The 23,743-nt window shown below is 45.9% G+C and overlaps 1 protein-coding gene across 1 annotated transcript in view; it reads right to left on the minus strand.

The window, feature by feature from the left end:
* Positions 1-23,743, minus strand: part of FGF12 (fibroblast growth factor 12) — a 725,478-nt gene that overhangs the window by 589,837 nt on the left and 111,898 nt on the right. The gene's annotated exons all lie outside the window — the stretch shown is intronic.

Consider the following 23,743-nt stretch of genomic DNA (forward strand, 5'->3'; position numbering starts at 1 on the left):
CCATGCAGATCTCCTCTAGAGCAGTGATGTTTTTGGCTTTTCGCTTGGCAACACGGACTTTCAACTCCCTCCAAAGGTTTTCTAATGGGTTGAGATCTGGAGACTGGCTAGGCCACTCCAGGACCTTGAAATGCTTCTTACGAAGCCACTCCTTCGTTGCCCTGGCGGTGTGCTTTGGATCATTGTCATGTTGAAAGACCCAGCCACGTTTCATCTTCAATGCCCTTGCTGATGGAAGGAGGTTTGCACTCAAAATCTCACGATACATGGCACCATTCATTCTTTCATGTACCCGGATCAGTCGTCCTGGCCCCTTTGCAGAGAAACAGCCCCAAAGCATGATGTTTCCACCACCATGCTTTACAGTAGGTATGGTGTTTGATGGATGCAACTCAGTATTCTTTTTCCTCCAAACACGACAAGTTGTGTTTCTACCAAACAGTTCCAGTCTGGTTTCATCAGACCATAGGACAGTTTCCCAAAACTCCTCTGGATCATCCAAATGCTCTCTAGCAAACTTCAGACGGGCCCGGACATGTACAGGCTTAAGCAGTGGGACACGTCTGGCACTGCAGGATCTGAGTCCATGGTGGCGTAGTGTGTTACTTATGGTAGGCCTTGTTACATTGGTCCCAGCTCTCTGCAGTTAATTCACTAGGTCCCCCCGCGTGGTTCTGGGATTTTTGCTCACCGTTCTTGTAATCATTCTGACCCCACGGGGTGGGATTTTGCGTGGAGCACCAGATCGAGGGAGATTATCAGTGGTCTTGTATGTCTTCCATTTTCTAATTATTGCTCCCACAGTTGATTTCTTCACTCCAAGCTGGTTGTCTATTGCAGATTCAGTCTTCCCAGCCTGGTGCAGGGCTACAATTTTGTTACTGGTGTCCTTTGACAGCTCTTTGGTCTTCACCATAGTGGAGTTTGGAGTCAGACTGTTTGAGGGTGTGCACAGGTGTCTTTTTATACTGATAACAAGTTTAAACAGGTGCCATTACTACAGGTAATGAGTGGAGGAAAGAGGAGACTCTTAAAGAAGAAGTTACAGGTCTGTGAGAGCCAGAAATCTTGATTGCTTGTTTCTGACCAAATACTTATTTTCCACCATAATATGCAAATAAAATGAAAAAAAAACAGACAATGTGATTTTCTGGATTTTTTTTTCTCAGTTTGTCTCCCATAGTTGAGGTCTACCTATGATGTAAATTACAGACGCCTCTCATCTTTTTAAGTGGTGGAACTTGCACTATTGCTGACTGACTAAATACTTTTTTGCCCCACTGTATATGAAGGGACTCTGCACACTATACCTTGTGTATCTCATACTTCACCTGCTGCCAAGCTAGAAGGACTTGTATCTTGCCTGTCTCTTCTGTTCATCAGGATACCCCGTTTGCTACCGGTCTGCCCCCCATCTGAAGACTCAACTTCTCCCGATCTGCTCTGCACCCACCTCCGCTGCTGTCTGCTCTCTGCTAGAAGCCCAGTCTGTCCCCGTACCTCTGGATCCTGCATTCCCGGGCTTGAACTCTCATCGTCGGTCTGTACTGACAACACCCTTATATTCCTGAGCCTGCATTGTATGCTGCTTGATTCTTAGAGGCTCTGTTTGCTTTTCACCTGTTAACTGAAGCCTGTTTTCCTACAATATACTCTATTAAGTCTTGATATACTGTGTTTCTGTCTTCACTCTGATCCACGTCACTGGTCTCCATAGAATATCAGAATAATCCTATGACATAGGGCTTCAGTCTGGAGACATGCTTGGACAGTCATGCACCTTTCTCCTCAGTTTCTTTAGCAAGACAGTGGTCGTCTTGGAGGTGTGTTTGGGGATGTTATGTTGGCATACTGCCCTGGGGTCTAGTTTCTGGTGGGAGGAGATTATGCCCTGATTCAGTATTTCACAATACATGTTGGCATTCACGGGTCCCGTCAATGAACTGTGGCTCTCCACAGCCGGCAGGACTTATGCAGCCCCAAACCATGACATTCTCCCCATCATGTTTGTCTTTAGGCAAGACACACTTGCCTTTGTACTCCTCACCTTACTGCCACCACACACGCTTGACACCATCTGAACCAAATAAGTTTATCTTGGTCTCATCAGACCACAGGACATACTGTAGTTCCAGTAATCCATGTCCTTAGTCTGCTTGTCTTCAGCAAATTACTTGCGGGCTTTATTTCTCATCATCTTTAGAAGAAGCTTCCTTCTGGGATGAAAGCCATGCAGACCTATTTAATGCAGTGTGTGGTCTGAGAACGGACAGGCTGAAACAACCACTCCTTTAACCTCTGTAGCAATACTGGCAGCACTTGTACATCTATTTTGAAAAGACAACCTCTGGCTATGACGCAGAGCACGTGACCTCAACTTCTTTGGTCGACCATAGCAAGGCCAGTTGTAGGTGGAACCTGTTTTGTTAAACCGATGTATGGTCTTGGCTACCATGCTGCAGCTCAGCTTCAGGGTGTTGGCAATATTCTTACAGCCTATTCAACTTCCAATGAATAGCATGAAAGCATGTGAGAGCAATAACAACAAATTTATCACATCTGCTCCCGATTCACACCTGAGACCTTGTAACACTAATGTGTCACATGACACCGGGAAGGGAAAATGGCTAATTTGGCCATTTTCACTTAGGGGTGTACTCACTTTTGTTGCCAGCAGTTTCGAAATTAATGGCTGTGTATTGACTTATTTAGAGGGCACGAAATTTACACTGTTATACAAGTTGTGCCCTGACTACTGTACATTGTATCAAATTGTCATATCTTCAGTGTTGTCCCGTAAAAAGATACAATAAAATATTTACAAAAATGTGAGGGGTGTACTCATTTTGTGATATGGTGTGTGTGTTTGTGTGTGTATATATACAGTATATGGTACAGTTTATAGTTTTGTCTACTAAATGACAAATGCAACTGATTACCATTAATCCCAGTAATCTTACTTAACATTATTTAAATTATTTATCTTTTATTATTCCTGCCACACGCCTGCAGTTACACACTTATTGGTGTAGGTTAGAGTATTTAGGTAAAATACTTTTTTACTAATAGCTACTAAAGTGCAAACATATCAGCAAGATTAATTCAGTGTTTAAAGGCTATTTCTGAATGTCACAGGCAAATTGTGCCTAGGCTAACATTCGTCTGCACGTGGGTTGTTAAAACTAGCAAATTCTGCAAGTTCTAAATTGTTTTGCAAGACTGACCTTGCATTTCCTCAGGCTCGGCCATTTTCAGTGCTTGTTGTGAGGCAGACGTGTTACAGGACAATATGACCAAACTACTCGGAGGCTTGTCTTGTGTCTTCAGTGTATAGCATGCAAAGAATGGCATCATATAGCTGCAATGACATGGCTCCCTCTGCACGGTCCCTAAAGAAAGGCTAGCAGAACCGTTACTATTTATACTTCATCTTAAAGGGCTATTCAGACACATAATCCTTACTCATATACGCACGGTATAATTGTTAACAATTACCGTACTATTAAAGAACACCAGCACAGCTAATAGAAGAAAGGGCCTCTGTTGTCATGTCCACAGTGAGTTTCTAGTGCTTCTCCAAATTCGACAAATATCACTACTTCTTGGTATGAAGCCTGCAGCCGGACCCCGTAGTCGCCTTTTACTTTGACAAAATTGGATAATTACAAGAGCAAATATATAACATTCAACTGCATGGCAGGTAAATGGGGCTAAGAGTAAGACAAAAGTCCAGTTTATTGTCCTCTCCAAGACGTATTCCAGAACACTGACTAGAGTTCCTGTTATATTTTCATCATTCAGTCATATATGTATAAATTCTGTAGTAGTCTGCTAACTAGTAATCAAGGCTGCATGGTCACATTGTAATAAATTCTAGACATGTATAGTGGAGAACGGACGTCACATTGGGTGGGTCACAAAGCCACATGTCAACACTACTAATTGCTAATGGAAGGAACAAAGACTTTTTTTTTACATAAACTATAGGTTTTTATTTTTGAGCTGAATAATAGTGAAAATAATTAGCATATTAACCCTTTAAAGGGACCTTTTTTTCTTAAATGCATGCAATTAGGGCTTAAAAGCTATTTTGCTGTTGGGGTTCATTAAAAAGGTTGCACCGTTTGACTCCTATAACCGCTGAATTACATGACATTATCTTTATTTTCTCATGTGTTGGGCACACGACTTTGTGGCACTTACTATTATTATTATTACAGGTTCTTCTCCTGCTCTTGTTAGTGCAGGTTTCCTCCTAGCAGACAGCACCGCTCTCCAGTCAATAAAATAGGTGCTGGTGGCAGAACATGTGACCAGACCTGTCCACATTTCTCATGTGAGGTTTTCAATTGGACAAGGCTGATGGATAGGTCTGGTCACATGCTCCACCACCAGCAGCTATTTTATGGACTGGAGAGCTGTACTGTCTGAGAGGAGGAAACTTGCCCCAACAGGTATGCAGGACGCAGTGACGAGGCGTGAGACGGTTTAGTGCTTTTAGTAATAACGTTTATAGGCCTAGAGGTAACTGTCCTCAGTCGTAGCCTGACCAACCAAAGGGGTAACAGGAGTTGCCCTCGCAGGGGCTCAATACAAGCAAACACGAACAGAGTACAACACGACTACGTCCGGTGAAAGTCGGTCACTATTGGGCCGTGGTATGGCCGACTACGGGTCCTTAACTATATAATCAACTTAGCCGTCCTGACATCCCTCGGCGTTCTGGATGGTGGTTCTTCGGCGTAGCAGCCGCTGGGCCCAGCTGCTGAAGAGTTGACGTAGTCTTCGAGCGTTCCGATGCTCCGGTGACACCGGTGCACCACAGGCCCCGGAGGAGTCCTTTGATGGATGGGCCGCAGCCCCCGAACTGGGGAAAGCGGCAGCGATGCGGGGTGGCGATTGGCAGGCCACCTGTGCAGCTAACAGCTGCGACGGGGAATCCGCGGCGAACAATGGCCCAGCCCTTGCCGCGGACCAGAGCGGGACAGTGGTGGCCGCCGACTGCACTGGACTTGCCGCGGCCACGGGTGAGAGCAGGGCGGCTGCGGGTGGCGGGAGTGACCACGAGTAGGCCGCAGCTGAGGGCTGGAGCGAGGCGGCAATGGCTGCGAGCGACCACGGGTAGGCCGCAGCCGCGGGCTGGGGAGGTGGCAGTGGCCGCGGGTTGAAGCGGGGCAGCGGCTCTTGGATGGTCGTCTGGGCGCCGTCCCTCTGATGTCCTAGGTGAACGTCTCTCCTGGCTCTGGTAAGTCGCTTTGGCTCTCAGTCGCTCCCATTGCCTCCTGATGCTTCTGTCCCGGTCTGCTGACTCACAGTGTCTAGCGTTCCCCGCCCCTTTTATACTGGCTTCTCCCCCCAGTCCATCTGTCCATCTCAACGGTCCGTCCCTGAACTCTGTCCCCTGGAACAGTTTCCACTGGAACCTAGGTGACCGTCCCCTTGGTTCCGGCCCGGGCACTCGGTGGGGGCCCTTATTCCCACACTCCCCCGTCCTGTATGCTCACCAGTCCTCGGGCGAGGGTTTTGGTAGACTCGGGTTAGTCTTTCCAGATGACAGTCCTTGTCACCATACGAACTGGTCCTGTTCGTAACGTTCAGGGGGTTTGCCAGCTGTTGATCGCTCGGAGCGTCAAAGTTCGGGTATGGTGGAGTCTTCTGGGGTAGGTTGTGGATGGTGGTAGTATAGTCGATTCTGGTGGGATGCCCAGGTCCACTGTAGTGTCACTACTTGGGTGACCCGCGGATGCGGTTGGGGAGTCCTCTTCATCGTCCAGGTCCCAGACCATGGGCGGGGGGTGGGGACCTGAGGGATCGGTTTGGGTCGCATGGGATCAGTGGACGCACAAGGCCGTAACGTTATGGTGCACAACACGAGTGAGTGGTGCATCGTTTCCTTCGGAATGTATTTCATACACAGGCCCGTCGGGGCTTATCCGGCACAACACTCGGTACGGGTTCTCCTCCCACCGCGGTTCTAACTTGTTTTGGGGGCATTGATCTAGTACGAGTACCCGATCCCCAGTCTGGAAGTCAATTGGTGGGGGCAGCGCTCCCCCAGGTGTTCTAGATCCTGGAGCTTTGTATGGATGATTCGCTGGAGAGTCTGCAGCCGGTGCCAGTGGTTTCGGACCCACAAGGATACTCCGGTCCAGGGTTGGGGTTCCTTCGGGTTTAACTCCAGTTCCGTGATTCCTTTGCCTTCCCGTCCAAACAGCAATGAGTAGGGGGTGTAACCAGTCACCCGGTGCACCCGATTATTATATACCCACACCAGCGGGCCTTTTAGTTGCTCTCCAGGGTACGCAGCATTTGGATTAGTGTCCGACTGAATCGTTCGCAGGCTCAGTTTCCCTACGGGTGGTATGGTGTAGTCTGAGACTTATTGATACCGTAGAGATGATGTAGTTCTTCCATGACTTTTCCTAGGAAGCACGCTCCTTGGTCTGAATGTATTCGTTGCGGGCAGCCGTACACTTGGATAAAGTTTTTACAAATTGCATAGGCGGCCGACTCCGCTGTCTGGTCTCGGGTGGGGGTGACCACGGCGAACTTGGTGAAATGATCCACCATAACGAGACAATGTTCATACCCCTGGTAGGCAGGACCTATGGTCAGATAGTCCACCGTGAGGAGCTCGAGGGGAGCTGATGTTACAATTGTCTGTACCGGGGCTCGTTGCGCGGGAGGTTTAGCGAGATCGCACAGGCGGCAGGTTCGGCAAACTTCTTCCACAGCAGCGTGCAAACGTGGATGGTACACTATCTGCTGCAACCATTGCAAAGACTTTTGAGCACCAAAGTGAGCCCCCTTTTCATGGGCTTCCCGAGCCAGTTGGCTGAGATGGGTTCCGGGCACGATCACCTGCCATATTGTAGCAGATGTTGTTCGTGACACAGCTTTCCGATATAAAAGTCCCTTTTTGATGACTAGTTTCTCCCACTGGTGCAACATCAGCAACATATCCTGGGTCAAAGTCTGCCGGTGGTCACCCATCGGCGCAGGAGTGCAATTTCTCCATCTTCCTGCTGCTGGATCCACTTGCCGCGTGGCTGATCCAGCATTCTTCCCAAGGGTCCCTGATGAGGCGTTTCTTGCGTGTTGGCTGTAAGCGTGGTGGTGGTGAGGGCGAACGGCGTCTCTTCTCCTTCTAATTCGTCATCTCGATTCCTCCATGGGGTGGTGTGTCGGATTCTGGAGATTGCGTCAGTGTGCACGTTTTCAGCCCCTCCTTTGTAGATGATCTTGTAGTTGAACTTGGCCATCCGAGCCACCCACCGCTGCTCCAGGGCCCCCAGTTTGGCATTCTCCAAATGGGCTAGTGGGTTGTTGTCAGTCCGCACCACCACCTCGGAGCCCGCCAGGTACTCTGCGAACCGCTCCGTCATTGCCTACACTACCGCGAGGAGCTCGAGCTTAACCCCTTCCTGACATCAGACGTACTATCCCGTCCATGGGACCCAGGCCCCTATGTCCATGGACGGGATAGTACGTCTACCGCGATCAGCGGTGCCCACGTGGTGAGCGCCGCTGATCGCGGCCGGGTGTCAGCTGATTATCACAGCTGACACCCGGCACAATGTGTCAGGGGCGGTCACAGACCGCCCCCGACACGTTAACCCCTTGCACACCGCGATCAAACATGATCGCGGTGTACCGGGGGTTAAAGGGAAGCATCGGCAGGGAGGGGGCTCCCTCCGTGCTTCAAGGAGCCCCCCACGGCAGCACAATGTGCAGCACTGCTGCGGGGGGCTCCTTTCCTGCAGGCCCCCGAATCCAAGATGGCGACGGGGGCCTTCGGGGGCCTGCAGGAAGCTGGCTTCCTCAGTGCCTGCAAAGCGCAGGCATGAGGAAGCCTTCTGTACTGCCTGTGACAGATCGCTGATCTGTCACAGTGATCTGTGATGTGACAGATCAGCGATCTGTCACAGGACAGTGAAGTCCCACCTGGGACTATTTAATAAAGTAAAAAAAAAAAAAAAAGTGTTAAAATAATTTTTAAAAAATCGCCAAATAAATTAGAAAAAAAAAAAAATATTCCCCCAAATAAATCTTATTTATTGGAAATAAAAAAAAAAACAATAAAAGTACACATATTGGGTATCGCCGCGTCCGTAACGACCCGCCCTATAAAACTGTCCCATTAGTTAACCTCTTTAGCGAACCCCTTAAAAAATAAAAATAAAAAACGAAGCAAAAAATAATGATTTATTATCAAACCGCCAAACAAAAAGTGTAATAACGCGCGATCAAAAAGACGCATATAAATATCCATGGTACTGCTGAAAACGTCATCTTGTCCCGCAAAAAAAGAGCCACCACACAGCATCATCAGCGAAAAAATAAAAAAGTTATAGCTCGCAGAATAAAGCGATGCAAAAATAATTATTTTTTATATAAAATAGTTTTCATTGCATAAAACCGACAAAACATAAAAAAAGACCTAATTGAGGTATCGCTGTAACCGCACTGACCCAAAGAATAAAACCGCGTTATCAATTTTACCGCACGCGGAACGGTGTAAACGCACTCCCCCAAAAGAAATTCATGAAACGCTGGTTTTTGTTCATTCTGCGTCTCAAAAATCAGAATAAAAAGCGATCAAAAATGTCACGTGCCCGAAAATGGTACCAATAAAAACGTCAACTCGTCCCGCAAAAAATAAGACCTCACATGACTCGGTGGGTCAAAATACGGAAAAATTATAGCTCTCAATATGTGGTGATGCAAAAACTATTTTTACAATAAAAAGCGTCTTTTAGCGTGCGACAGCTGCCAAATATAAAAACCGCCATAAATAGTAAATCAAACCCCCCGTTATCACCCCCTTAGTTAGGGAAAAATAATAAAATAAAAAAAATGTATTTCCATTTTTCCATTAGTGGTAGGGTTAGGGCTAGGGTTAGGGCTAGGGTTAGGGCTGAGATTAGGGTTAGGGGTGTGTTGGGGTTCGGGTTGGAGTTAGAATTGGGGGTTTCCACTGTTTGGGCACATCAGGGGCTCTCCAAATGCAACATGGTGTCTGATCTCAATTCCAGCCAATTCTGAGTTGAAAAAGTCAAATGGTGCTCCTTCCCTTCCAAGCTCTGCCATGCGCCCAAACAGTGTTTTACCCCCACATGTAGGGTATCAGCCTACTCAGGACAAATTGCAAAACAATTTTTGGGGTCCAATTTCTCCTGTTACCCTTAGGAAAATAAAAAATTGGGGGCAAAAATATCATTTTTGTGGAAAAAAATGATTTTTTTATTTTCACGTCCGAGCGTTATAAACTTCTGTGAAGCACTTGGGGGTTCAAAGTGCTCACCACACATCTAGATAAGTTCCGTGGGGGGTCTAGTGTCCAAAATGGGGTCACTTGTGGGGAGTTTCAATAGTTTAGGTACATCAGGGGCTCTTAAAACGCACATGACACCCGCAGACCATTCCATCAAAGTCTGCATTCCAAAACGTCACTGCTTCCCTTCCGAGCCCCGACGTGTGTACATACAGTAGTTTTCTCCCACATATGGGCTGTCAGCGTACTCAGGACAAATTGGACAACAACTTTTGGGGTCCAATTTCTCCTGTTACCCTTGGGAAAATGAAAAAATTGGGGACTAATTGATCATGTTTGTGGAAAAAATACAAATTTTTTATTTTCACGCCCGGGCGTTATAAACTTCTGTTAAGCACTGGGGGGTTCAAAGTGCTCACCACACATCTAGATAAGTTCCTTGGGGGGTCTAGTTTACAAAATGGTGTCATTTGTGGGGGGTTTCCACTGTTTAGGTACATCAGGGGTTTTCCAATCGCGACATGGTGTCCGATCTCAATTCCAGCCAAAAACGTCAAATGGCACTGCTTCCCTTCCGAGCTCTGCCATGCGCCCAAATAGTGGTTTACCCCCACATGTGGGGTATCAGCGTACTCAGGACAAATTGCACAATATCTTTTAGGGTCCTGTTACCCTTGGAAAAATAAGAATTGAGGGTGAAAAGATCATTTTTGTGGAAAAAATATGATTTTTTAATTGTACGGCTGTATGTTATAAACTTCTGTGAAGCCCTTGGGGGTTCAAAGTTCTCACCACACATCTAGATAAGTTCCTTAGGGGGTCTAGTTTCCAAAATGGTGTCACTTGTAGGGGGTTTCCACTGTTTAGGTACATCAGGGACTCTCCAAACGTGACATGGCGTCCGATCTGAATTCCAGCCAATTTTGCATTGAAAAAGTCAAACGGCGCTCCTTCCATTCTGAGCTCTGCCATGCGCCGAAACAGTTGTTCCCCCCCACATATCAGGTATCAGCGTACTTAGGAAAAATTGCACAATAACTTTTGCAGTCCAATTTCTCCTGTTACCCTTGGTAAAATAAAAAAAATTGAACCTGAAGTATTTTTTTGTGAAAAAAGTTAGATGTTCATTTTTTTAAATATTCAAAAAAATTCCTGTGACGCACCTAAAGGGTTAATAAACTTCTTGAATGTGGTTTTGAGCACCTTAAGGGGTGCAGTTTCCAGATTGGTGTCACTTTTGGGTATTTTCTATCATATAGACCCCTTAAAGCGGCTTCAAATGTGATGTGGTCCTAAAAATAAAATGGTGTTGTAAAAATGAGATATCGCTGGTCAACTTTTAACCCTTATAACTTCCTAACAAAAAAAAAAATTTTGTTTCCAAAATTGTGCTGATGTAAAGTAAACATGTGGGAAATGTTAGTTATCAAGTTTTTTGTGTGCTGTATCTCTGTGATTTAAGGGCATAAAAATTCAAAGTTGGAAAATTGCAAAATTTTCGCCAAATTTCCGTTTTTCTCACAAATAAACGCAAGTTATTTGAATGAAATTTTACCACTAACATGAAGTACAATATGTCACGAGAAAACAATGTCAGAATCACCGGGATCCATGGAGGCGTTCCAGAGTTATGACCTCATAAAGGTACAGTGGTCAGAATTGTAAAAATTGGCCCGGTCATGAATGTGCAAATCACCCTTGGGGGTGAAGGGGTTAAAGGAGCTGTAATTGTCCAGGTTGCATTCGGAGTCATGCAGCGACCGGCTAAAATAGGCGATCACTTTCTCTCGGCCATCCTGCACCTGTGACAACACAGCTCCTAGTCCCTGGAGGCTCCCGTCGGTATGCAGGATGAACGGTTGCGAGAAATCCGCATACGCCAATACCGGGGCTTCCGAGAGTGCAGCTTTGAGATCTTGAAACGCATCCTCTTGTTGTTTCTGCCACTGGACCTTCCGTCCATTCAACCCGGCTGGAGTCCCCTTCAGCATGTCCTGCAGGGCTTTGGCTCGGCGTGCAAAATTCTTCACAAACCGACGGTAGTAGCCGGCCAACCCCAGGAAGGCCCGCAGGTCTTTCACTGTCCCGGGGGTAGGCCACCCCTGGATGGCAGCAACCTTTTCCAGGGATGGTCTGACACCCTCCGCCAAGACGGTATGCCCAAGATATTCGATCTGGGTGCAGAACAGGTGGCATTTCTGGGGCTTTACCTTCAACCCGTACTTATGCAGCCAGTCGAGCACCTGCCCCAACCGCCGCAGGTGGTCCTCAAACGTGGCGGAATAGATGATGATATCGTCCAGATATATCAACGTGGCTTCAAAGTTGAGGTCTCCCAGACACCGCTCCATCAACCGCTGGAAAGTTCCTGGTGTGTTGGCCAGCCCGAACGGCATCTGATTAAACTCGAACAGTCCCATGGGAAGGATAAATGCCGTCTTGGCTCTGTCTTCCTCCGACCTCGGCACCTGCCAGTACCCACTGGCCAGGTCTAGAGTCGAGAAGTACGTTGCGTTCCCCAAGGCGGACAGAGACTCTTCTATGTGGGGCAGTGGATACAAGTACTTAATGGTGCAGGCCTTCAACTTTCGGTAATCCACACAAAAATGCAGCGTGCCATCTTTTTTGAGAACCAGTACAATGGGGGCCGCCCAGGGGCTCTGGCTTTCTCGTATGACCCCCTTCCGAAGCATTTGAGCTAATAGGGTTTTCACTTCCTGGTATAGCTGCGGTGGTATTTGCCGATATCGTTCCTGGATGGGGGCTGCTCCTGCCATGGGGATCCCATGTGTGATGGCCGAGGTACATCCAAAGTCATCCTCATGACTGGCGAAGACACTAATATTGTCCGAGAAGTGTCTCTACCTGGAGGAGTTCGGCCCGCATTCTCTCCAGGATGGCTCGACCTTTCTCCTGGGTCATGGATTCGGCAGTCTGTAGGGTTCGTACCTATACTGCCCAAGGATCTTAGGGCTGCACCTTCAACTGGACCGTGGAGTCCGGCAGCATCTCCTCCAAAGGCCTTACTAGTTTGGCCATTTTGGCCCGGGGCTTCAAGGCGATATCTTGGTCTTCCAGGTTGACACAACGCACCAGGACGGTCCCTTCCCGCACCGAGGGCAGGGAGTGGGCTACCAGTATGCCAGGGTGCAGGCGCTCTGAGTAGTATGGTTCCACCTGCACCTTCACGCCCTCCAGTGGCATCGGGGCGCCGATCAGCAGGGCCACCACCGTCTGCCCTGGAGGAAACACGAGCGGGGGAGCCGCCTGCGCGATGACTTTGCCCAGCGCCTCACCCTCCTGGCACTCCTGGAGCACTCGCGCCTCCCGTACCAACCGCTGGAAGACCTGCCCTTGGGCCGTGCGAGAACCCCACTGGCTCAGGGTCTCCTGCGTGGGATCGTTGAAGAGTAGATTGCCGAACTCCTGTAGTATGATCATGCCCAAGATAACTGGATGATGGTCGTTAGTTTCTCCTTGGGTTATGACCACTCCCCGGCGGCTGAGGGATTTACCACACAGCGTCATCTGGAGCCACACCACTCCGGCGACAGGTACCGGCAGTTGGTTCGCGGCTACTAGTCGTATCATGGGCCCCCACTGGGGCCTTGCCACTTCTGGGAAATGCCGGAAGTTGCAGGCATGGTCATTACTTGCGACCCCGTATCCACTAGGCACTGTACAGCACGACCCTCGACTTCGGCCCACACTATTGGGCCCTTAGTTACCAGATCTTTGGGACTTCCACCACCCCTTGTTGTGGCTTCCGGCTCTGAGCGGCGTCCCCCATGCCCGGAGCCCTCTAGTTTAATGTTCGCCGGGGTGGGTACCTCCCACACCGCGGATACTCTTGTGCGAAGTGGCCCAGTTCTCCACACTCATAGCATCGGGGCGGTGAGGCCCGGCCACCCCGGGTATTGCGAGGCCCCCAGGGCCCAGGATTGTAGCCAAGCCGGCCGGGCGCGGGCTCCGTTCTCTTCTTCACTTTGGCCAGCTCGCCCCGGATACTCTTCAGCTCTTGTCTCACTTCCTCAATCCACTGAGGTTCTCCGACAACGTTTACGGAAGCCTCCATGCTCTGGGCCTTCCCCATGGGAACCATCATTCCCTACTCCTGCTCTCGTACCCGGGCCTGACTCCTCAACTCAGAGAAAGCTATGTGTGGGTTCACTCGGATCTGCTCCCGCAATGCCTGCTTGATTAACGGGTCCCGGAGTCCAGTCACTAACAGGTCATGCAGGGTAATGTCGATGGGCCCTACCTCTACTCCGTCCTTCTGCTCTATGGCTGTGTATAGCTCCTGGAGAGCGTTCATATACTGGGTGATGGTCTCTCCCTTCCCCTGCTTTTGACTGAACATCCAGGTCCTCAACTCTCCCATGTTTGTTGGATCCCCGTGGGTTTCTTCCAGAATCTGCAAGACCCTGGCAAAGGTGTTGCGGTATCCCGGGAGTCTCAGCATCACTGACTTCCGGGCATCACCATCTAGTGCCATAAGGGCCACCTCAGTCTCTAAATTGGGGGTCATCGGATGCATGCGGAAGAGGCCCCACATGTGCTCTGCCCAGCTCCACAGCAGTGTATTGGAGCCAGAAAACCGGGGCAAGTTACTTAGCATAGCCCCCAGAGAGATTCTGGAGTGGGGGTCCCCATTATCGGCAGCACCTGCAGCCCCACTCTGGTCGGGCGCACCGCCGCCTGTGCTCGGAGACTGCATCCTGACGACTACGCCAAATGTGGTACTAGCAGGTACGCAGGACGCAGTGACGAGGCGCGAGACGGTTTAGTGCTTTTAGTAATAACGTTTATAGGCCTAGCGGTAACTGTCCTCAGTCGTAGTCTGACCAACCAAAGGGGTAACAAGAGTTGCCCTCGCAGGGGCTCAATACAAGCAAACATGAACAGAGTAGAACACGACTACGTCCGGCGAAAGCCGGTCATTATAGGACCGCGAAATGGCCAACTACGGGTCCTTAACTATATAATCAACTTAGCCGTCCTGACATCCCTCGGTGTTCTGGATGGTGGTTCTTCGGCGTAGCAGCCACTGGGCCCAGCTGCCGAAGAGTTGATGTAGTCTTCGAGCGTTCTGATGCTCCGGTGACACCGGGGCACCACAGGCCCCGGAGGAGTCCTTGGACGGATGGGCCGCAGCCTCTGGACTGGGGCAAGCGGCAGCGATGCGGGGTGGCGATTGGCAGGCCACCTGTGCAGCTAACAGCTGCGACGGGGAATCCGCGGCAAGCAACGGGTGAGAGCAGGGCGGCTGTGGGTGGCGGGAGACAGGCCGCAGCCGGGGGCTGGAGCGAGGCGGCAACGGCCTTGAGCGACCGCGGGTAGGCCGCGGCCGCGGGCTGGAGCCATGAGGTAACGGCCGCGAGCGACCGCGGGTAGGCCGCAGCCACAGGCTGGGGTGAGGCGGCAGCGGCCGTGGGTTGAAGCGGGGCAGCGGCTCTCAGGCAGTCGACTGGGCGCCATCCCTCTGATGTCCTAGGTGAACGTCTCTCCTGGCTCTGGTAAGTCGCTTTGGCTCTCAGTCACTCCCACGGTCTCCTGCTGTTTCTGTCCCAGTTTGCTAACTCACCGTGACTAGCGTGCCCCGCCCCTTTTATACTGGCTCCTCCCCTAGCCCATCTGTCCATCTCAACGGTCCGCCCCTGAACTCTGTCCCCTGGGTACAGTTTCCCCCGGAACCTAGGTGACGGTCCCCTTGGTTCCGGCCTGGGCACTCAGCGGGGGCCCTTCTTCCAACACGATCTGTAGCATCGCTTGGAAAACTAATTGACAGGTTGATCACACTCGTCAAACATAGTGTTTGTCAAGCGTGACCAACTTTTTACTATGAGGCTGCCTATGCAGCTTCAATAGAAAAAAAAAAAAAAATTGGTGTTTCTCTCACCTTCCGGCGTCCCACGCAGCGTCTTCGATCCTCGCGAGGCTCCCGGCAACTCCTGTTCCCAGCGATGCCTTGCAACAATGACCTTCGATGACGTAGCGGTCTCGTGAGACCGCTATGGTTTCGCGAGACCGCGACTTCATAAAAGGTCATTGTCGCATGGCATCGCTGGTAAAGGGACTTGGTGGGAGCATCGCTGAGGCCTGGGGACGCTGCATGTTATGCCGGAAGGTGAGAAAAACACCATTTTTTTATTTTAATTCTTTTTTTTTTTTACAGGTATATGGTACCCAGGGCCTGGAGGACAGTCTCCTCTCCTCCAGACCGTGGGTATCATCCGCACATTTTCCACTTATTTTGCGCATGGTGGGCATAGCCACATGCGGAAGGTAAGCAGAACAATGCATTCTTATGTGTGCGGAATTGCTGCAATTCTGCACAAAGAATGAGCCTGCTGAGTATTTTTCCGCGATGCGATTTAGCCGTGGAAAAATACGCAGCATTAGCACAGAATGTGCAGAATGCCATTGAATACAATGGGCTGCTTATTTTATGCGTTTTCTCAGCGCATAAAATCCGCTGAAATTCCGGACGTGTGCACACAGCCTAAAAGGCTTTTCTACCCAAGAACTTTGTCAGAGCCACCACCAGGAAGGAAGTATAGACTCCTGACAAAGAAGAGAAGTACTGGAATGGGAGCAGGTAAGTGTCAGTACACAGAAATAGATACCTGAAATGCACACTTGTATAGCATATTATGAAGAAAAGTCCATTTACTTGTGCACTAAGATGTGTTCTCTGAGAAATATTCATGCATGATTCTCCAGATTTTTCAAAACCTCATCACGATGTTAGTGTTCTTCTATTTTCATATTGTGATGTATGCATGAAAATTGACTCCTAAGCACTTGGACCTTTAAAGGTTAATTCATACTGCCATGAGATTGCTGAGCAATTTTAAAAAAAGAAGTCGATTTTTTTTAGAGTAACGTGAAAATTACTTAAAATCAGTTACTAAAAGTCTCAGTATAACCTTAGTCTAAAGAATCACTTTCTCTTTTTCTATTGAAGAATAATACATCATCAGTTCCAATGGGCTCAGTATTTTAGAGGGAAGTTTTGCTTGAAAATATGGTATTTATTCTCTGTAAAGAAACATACTCACTGCAAAAAAAAAAAAAAAACCTCAAACATGTCACGTTGCCATTAATTACTACTTCCACAATTTATCATGTATCCCATGCATCGTATGTCTTACTGTCTAGGGAAAAGAAAATTAGGAGTGTTTTCGAGCTTGTGCTAGTATTATGATTTATCTTCTCTTCTAGCATATTAAATAAGCAAACGAATGTGAAGAAGACCTCCAACGTTTTATTGTGTAATTAGTAAAGGTAGCAGAACACATTTGTGATGTAATACTTTACAATAAAAGCACTTATTACACTTATTAAGCACTAACGTAGATAAGAGAATATCCCTGTCCCTCAAATCACATACAATAGTGTTCAAAATAACAGCAGTGTGTTCAAAAACATGAGCTAATCTCAAAATCTGTGTTTTAGGTTTTACTTCCATGCATTGGGAATATTGCACACTGTTTTCTAATTCAAAACATGAAGAGAAATGTATATAATTTTTAACTACTTTACAGAAAATAACAAAAATGAACATTGGTCTGTTCTAAAAAATAGCAGTGTCTGCATTTATCTTTAGTAACTCACAATATCTGCTATTTTTGTGACAATTTAGCATTCTTGTGACTCACCAACCTAATATTTAGTTGTATACCCACAGTTTTTTTTTAGACATACTTCACATCTATGTTGCATAGAACCAACCAAAGTCTTGCACCTGTCAACTGTTATTCCAGCCCAGGAAGCTTAGACTACATCACACAATTTTTTTGGCATTTTTTGGCTTTGCCTCCGAAACTGAATTTTTGATGTCACCCCATAAGTCTTCTATCAGATTAAGGTCCGGGGATTGGGCTGGCTACTCCATAACCTCAATTTTGTTGGACTGGAACCAAGATTTTGCTTGTTTACTGGTGTGTTTAGGGTTGTTGTTTTGTTGAAACACCCATTTCAAGGACATATCCTTTTCAGCATAAGACAACATGACCTTTTCAAGTATTTTAATATATGCAAACTGGTCTAAGATCCCTGGTATGCGGTAAATACAGTAGGTCCAGCACCATAGTAAGAGAAACATGCCCATATCATAATGCTTGCACCACCATAATTCACTGTCTCCAGACTGTACTGTGGATTGAATGCAGAGTTTAGGGGTCATCTGACGAACTGTCTGCAAAACATGGATCCAAAAGGAACAATTTTACTTTCATCAGTCAGTCCATAAAATGTTTCTCCATTTCTGTTTAGGCCAGTTGATGTTTTTTTAACAGTAGGACTTTGCAGGGACTTCTTGGTAAGAGATTAGCTTCACACAGGAGTCTTCTAACTGTGACAGTACTCACAGGTAATGTGAGACTGTCTTTGATCATCCTGGAGCTGACCATTGGTTGAGCCTTTTCAATTTTGGCTATTCTTCCATCTATTTGAATGGTAGTCTTCTGTTTTCTTCCACGTCTCTCTGGATTGGCTTTCCATTTTAAAGCCAAAAAAGTCGACACTTCTTAATAAGTTTTACCATCTCCAATCAACTTGTTAATCAAAGTACGCTGTTCTTCTGAAAAATGTCTTGAACGACCAATATTTCTCAGGCTTTTAAGGAGAAATGCGTGTACAACATGTCATGGCTTCACCCTGAAATAAGGGCCACCTGATTCACACCGGTTTCTTCACAAAATGATTGACCTCACTAACTGAACTCCACACTGCTATTATTTTGAACACACCCCTTTCAATTAATTATTCTAATACACAGACTCAAAAACATGCAGATCATGAATGCGGAGTCTGTTGGTTTTCTTAGAATCTACTGCACCAATTGGTAAATTGTTTAACATGTGGTAATATAATTTATACCTAAAACAGTGGTTAATCTGGTCATATTGGACTGCTATTATTTTGAACACTACTATATGTATCACAGCAGGTATTATGTGATGCAACGTCACCTACCCCTCTTACCCTCAATACAGAATTGAGTGGAGAAGAACTAACCCTTTAACATCAATTCCGGTTTTCATTCATCCATCAAAAAATGGATAAAATAAAATGAAAAAGTATAATGTACCAAAAAGTAGAAACAATGAAATCTGAAATTTTAACTTAACAAAAAAACAAAGACACCACACCATCAATGTAGCTTTCAGAGTATGGGGACACATGTCTGAAAAGCAATAGTAAGCCATAAAAAATGTATATTTGGTTTTGCCATAATCATACTACAAAGTAAGGCATGGATTAGAGGACGATTTCCACCTATACGTCATCTGTATGTCATTCGTGTGTCCATTTTCATATCAGTGGGACATCCGTGTGCCATTTGCTTTTATACATCAACATTTTAAAGTTGCATGATTAAATACATTGCAGTTTTTAATCTAGGAGACTGTATCGATAAAACTTGGATGCTACACAGATTATCAGTACGGGATCCAATTTTTTTTGCTCTCCTGTACAATTGTATGGGAAAGTCTAAGGCTATGTGCACACGCTGCGGATTCACCAGCGGATTTTTCCGTGCGGATCCGCAGGTAAAACCGCAGGTAAATTGACCTGCGGTTTGGCCAGCGGTTTTCCCCTGCGGTTTGACACCTGGACAATGGAATGGGTGGCAAACCGCAGCGGAATCCACAGAAAGAATTGACATGTCAATTCTTTCTGCGGATTCAAAACCGCAGCTTTTCCGCAGTGAAAAAAACGCAGCATGCGCACAGCGCATTGTAAATCCCATAGACTTACATGGTACTGTACACTGTCTGCAGAACTGCTGCGGCTCCGCAGAGGCCAAATCCGCAGCGGATCCGCAGCAAAATCCGCAGAGTGTGCATATGTCCTTATCCGATCCTCTGATGAGAATAGTATATCTGAACAGCACTATTGAATTACACTGGTCAGTATGATGTGTGACCCGAGTTCGGACAGCACACGTCCATATTATAAAGTTGTCTGAACGAGCCCTATATGTCACATTTAGCTCATAGAATACAAACATATAAGACAATGGAGCAATTGCTAACAATAGTTGTGCGGAGACAACATCAAGCCTCTATACAGTAATATGTACAAGCACGAATGGGGGATGTTCCCTTTTCACAAGCAAAATCCAAGTAAAAATAGGTGGATTCAGCTTCCAGTAATAGGCAATTTGCTTTATTATGGCATCAGAAATACAGAAACAGCAACAACGTTTCCACCCCTATTATAGGTATGAGTCTTTGAAAAGCTTGACCAAGGAACCAGATCTATACAAGGGGTCAAAACATTGTTGCTGTTTCTGTATTTGTGATGCCACAATAAAGCATCCTGATCATTATTGGATGCTGAAGCCACCGTCTTTTACTTGAATGGAGTAATAGATGTTTTATTCCATTCCACTTGAAAATGAACTAGTAAAAGCTAATCAGGAATAGTGACAGGCAAACGCGCTCGGCACTGCTCGATACATGATCGAGAATTGTGGCATCGACAAAATATTGAGCAGTGAGAAGTATTGCATGGTATTCGAGTACTCGGATTTCTGTAAGAAGATTATTTGAATTATCTCAGGAAAGAGATTTTTTCCTTGGGAAAAATGCTCGAGTTTGCCATAGACTTTCAGTATCCTCGCTATGCGAGTCGAGCCCATCCGAGTGTCCGACACGCTCATTTCTAGCACCGAGCACTCGAGCATTTCAGTGCCTGATCAACACTAATCAGGAAGTTAGATGTACCTATCCTGGTGCTGATGTAAAATACAACTCCTCCTACTCAAAACATGTCCTCAAATGGCTTCTTCAATGAAAGCCAAATGTGCACACGATCCACTGCGTGCAGGGCTATCAGAGATTAGAAGACAGCCCTTTTCAAGCATGCAGGCTTAGGAGAAGGAACGAGAGGTTTAGGAAATTAGTGATGGTTGCAGCAGGAAGATTCCCATCAATCCAACTTTTATCTCTTATATTGATAAGTGATACATGTTAATCAGATTCATAGTAAAACCTCGTTAACTCTTCTCAAACTGAAATGTCCAGATATAAAGGCCATTCTGTTTGCATTGCATATGCAGAAAGGATCGGTACAAGAAATTATTGATACTTCATTGTCAATGTCAGAAAAGTTGTTGTTCCCCATTCTAATATTGTCTTCCCTTTCCATTTCTAGTTACTGACAGTGAATGGAAACATATTTGTGGACCTCCAGGGGCAGAATGCCCTCAATCCAGACCCTTTTACTACTGTATTCAGTATATGCCAAATTCTATTAACTAACTGCCCTAGTAGTTTGTTGTTGCGCGTCATATCTTTCAGTTCGTAGAGGATTGTATGGAATGGATATATTTTTACCCTCCCTCTCAATCTAGGCCCATACCAAATTTTAACTTGAGGATCAAAACCAAAGTTACATTAGAAAGTTGCATAATTTGATTATAAACTGGTTTAAAACATTGGGTTAAAAACTAGATTCTTGCCCTACTCAAGGGATGATGAGAATGGGGGTCTCTTGTTCCCTGTTTTGACGCAACAGTGGTTGTGGGCACAGTACTGCCATTCAAAGTCTATGGGACTGGCGGAGATAAATGTATGAGCACCCTTCTCGGTTATTGATTCCGTGAATAGGTGATAAATGTTGTTTGTGGGACAACCCATTTAAGCTTTACACTATGCTTGCACATACCAAAACACTGCTTTTTTTTGGAGTTTTTTTTCTGCAGGTGTCTGCACCAAAATACGCAATAGAGACCCTCTCTGATTATTGCATTTTTTCTGCATGTTTTTGATGCGTTTTCCCCTTTTTTTGCATTAATGGTGCAGATTTCACAATGCTATTGTGTTTTTAAATGCATTTTTTCAGATTCTTGAAAGAAGCATAAAGAGAAATAATGCACCCAGAAACTTACAGCTATCGCATCAACTTTGCTTCAACTATTAAATGCCGATTTTCACCACGGAAAAAAATGCAGTGCTCACACTACATGGGAACATGGCATTAGTTAAATTAAAAAGGAAGATCCAATAGAAAAAAACTCCTCCAGAACTTTAAAACTGAAAGCCTCCATTCAGAAAGTAGTATGTGCAACATTACAGAAATAGTAGAATGTTCCAATAACGACAACAGTAAGTTTGACGTCAGTCGTAAAAAGCAGAAATAAAAAACTAGGCTGAACTTTTTCCAAAATCTTTAATAAAGATGTTGCCAACAAAAGATTGATCTCTCTATTTTTCACTTTTATTGCCACTAATGAGCAGTTTATGACACCCCCCCCATCAACAACACAATCTGCTGAATAGTATTTGATGACTCATTAAATATTAATACTGTATTTCTGGGTCTATAATTCACACTTAAAAAGCCTTGTTAGAATGTCCGTGTAACCTAAAGTCAGCAGTCAGGGAGGGAAAACAGTGCCAGATCCTCCTGACTGCTTCTTTGATGATCAGGCAGAGCACTCACAAAGTCCTCTGTCTGATCATTATCACAAGTGATGATTTTGGAACCGCTACCTGGAATCAGGGGTCTGGATCGTCTGGAATTTGCTTGTCACCTCAATATACAGTCATATGTTAAAGTTTGGGCACCCCTATTAATGTTAACCTTTTTTCTTTATAACAATTTTGGTTTTTGCAACAGCTATTTCAGTTTCATATATCTAATAACTGATGGACTCAGTTATATTTCTGGATTCAAATGAGGTTTATTGTACTAACAGAAAATGTGCAATCTGCATTTTAATAAAATTTGACCGGTGCAAAAGTATGGGCACCTCAACATAAAAGTGACATTAATATTTCGTAGATCCTCCTTTTGCAAAAATAACAGCCTCTAGTCGCTTCCTGTAGCTATTAATGAGTTTCTGGATCCTGGTTGAAGGTATTTGTGACCATTCCTGTTTACAAAACAATTCCAGTTCAGTTAAGTTTGATGGTCACCGAGCATGGACAGCCCGCTTCAAATCATCCCACAGATGTTCAATGATATTCAGGTCTGGGGACTGGGATGGCCATTCCAGAACATTGTAATTGTTCCTCTGCATGAATGCCTGAGTAGATTTGGAGCGGTGTTTTGGATCATTGTCTTGCTGAAATATCCATCCCCTGAGTAACTTCAACTTCATCACTGATTCTTGTACATTAATGTCAAAAATCTGCTGATACTGAGTTGAATCCATGCGACCCTCAACTTTAACAAGATTCCCGGTGTCGGCATTGGCCACACAGCCCCAAAGCATGATGGAACCTCCACCAAATTTTACTGTGGGTAGCAAGTGTTTTTCTTGGAATGCTGTGTTTTTTAGCCTCCATGCATAATGCTTTTTTGTATGACCAAACATCTCAATCTTTGTTTCATCAGTCCACAGGACCTTCTCCCAAAATGTAACTGGCTTGTCCAAATGTGCTTTTGCATACCTCAGGCGACTCTGTTTGTGGCGTGCTTGCAGAAACGGCTTCTTTCGCATCACTCTCCCATACAGCTTCTCCTTGTGCAAAGTGCGCTGTATTGTTGACCGATGCACAGTGACACCATCTGCAGCAAGATGATGCTGCAGGTCTTTGGAGGTGGTCTGTGGATTGTCCTTGACTGTTCTCACCATTCTTCTTCTCTGCCTTTCTGATATTTTTCTTGACCTGCCACTTCTGGGCTTAAAAAGAACTGTACCTGTGTTCTTCCATTTCCTTACTATGTTCCTCACAGTGGAAACTGACAGGTTAAATCTCTGAGACAACTTTTTGTATCCTTCCCCTGAAAAGCTATGTTGAATAATCTTTGTTTTCAGATCATTTGAGAGTTGTTTTGAGGAGCCCATGATGCCACTCTTCATAGGAGAATCAAATAGGAGAACTACTTGCAAGTGGCCACCTTAAATACCTTTTCTCATGATTTGATACACCTGGCTATGAAGTTCAAAGCTCAATGAGGTTACAAAACCAATTTAGTGCTTCAGGAAGTCAGTAAAAAGTAGTTAGGAGTGTTCAAATCAAGAAAATGATAAGGGTGCCCATACTTTTGCACTGGTCAAATTTTGTTTAAATGCAGATTGCACATTTTCTGTTAGTACAATAAACCTCATTTGAATCCAGAAATATACCTGAGTCCATCAGTTATTAGATATATGACACTGAAATAGCTGTTGCAAAAACCAAAATTGTTATAAAGAAAAAAGGTTAACATTAATAGGGGTGCCCAAACTTTTACATATGACTGTATCTCATTCTTAGGCATGAGCTGACTGGTCTGGGAAAATCTTTATAAGCCAAGACTTTGTGGGTGAGCTTGCTGAACAGATCACTGAGGCTGGTCTGATTCTTCTTCAGTCCCTGAAAAAGAGAAGGCTAACTTTGGCCTTCAAGACCAAACTTATCTGAAGATCCTGTTATTGGGCCTGGATCATGACGCACTGGTTTTCATACTCCTGACTCTTCCTGGGCCTGGAATTCTCCTATTCCTACAACCTCGAGCAAGAGGCCA

This window comes from Dendrobates tinctorius, unplaced genomic scaffold (genome assembly GCF_039654945.1).
Source record: "Dendrobates tinctorius isolate UK_male_01 unplaced genomic scaffold, ASM3965494v1 ptg000060l, whole genome shotgun sequence".
Lineage (NCBI taxonomy): Eukaryota > Metazoa > Chordata > Amphibia > Anura > Dendrobatidae > Dendrobates > Dendrobates tinctorius.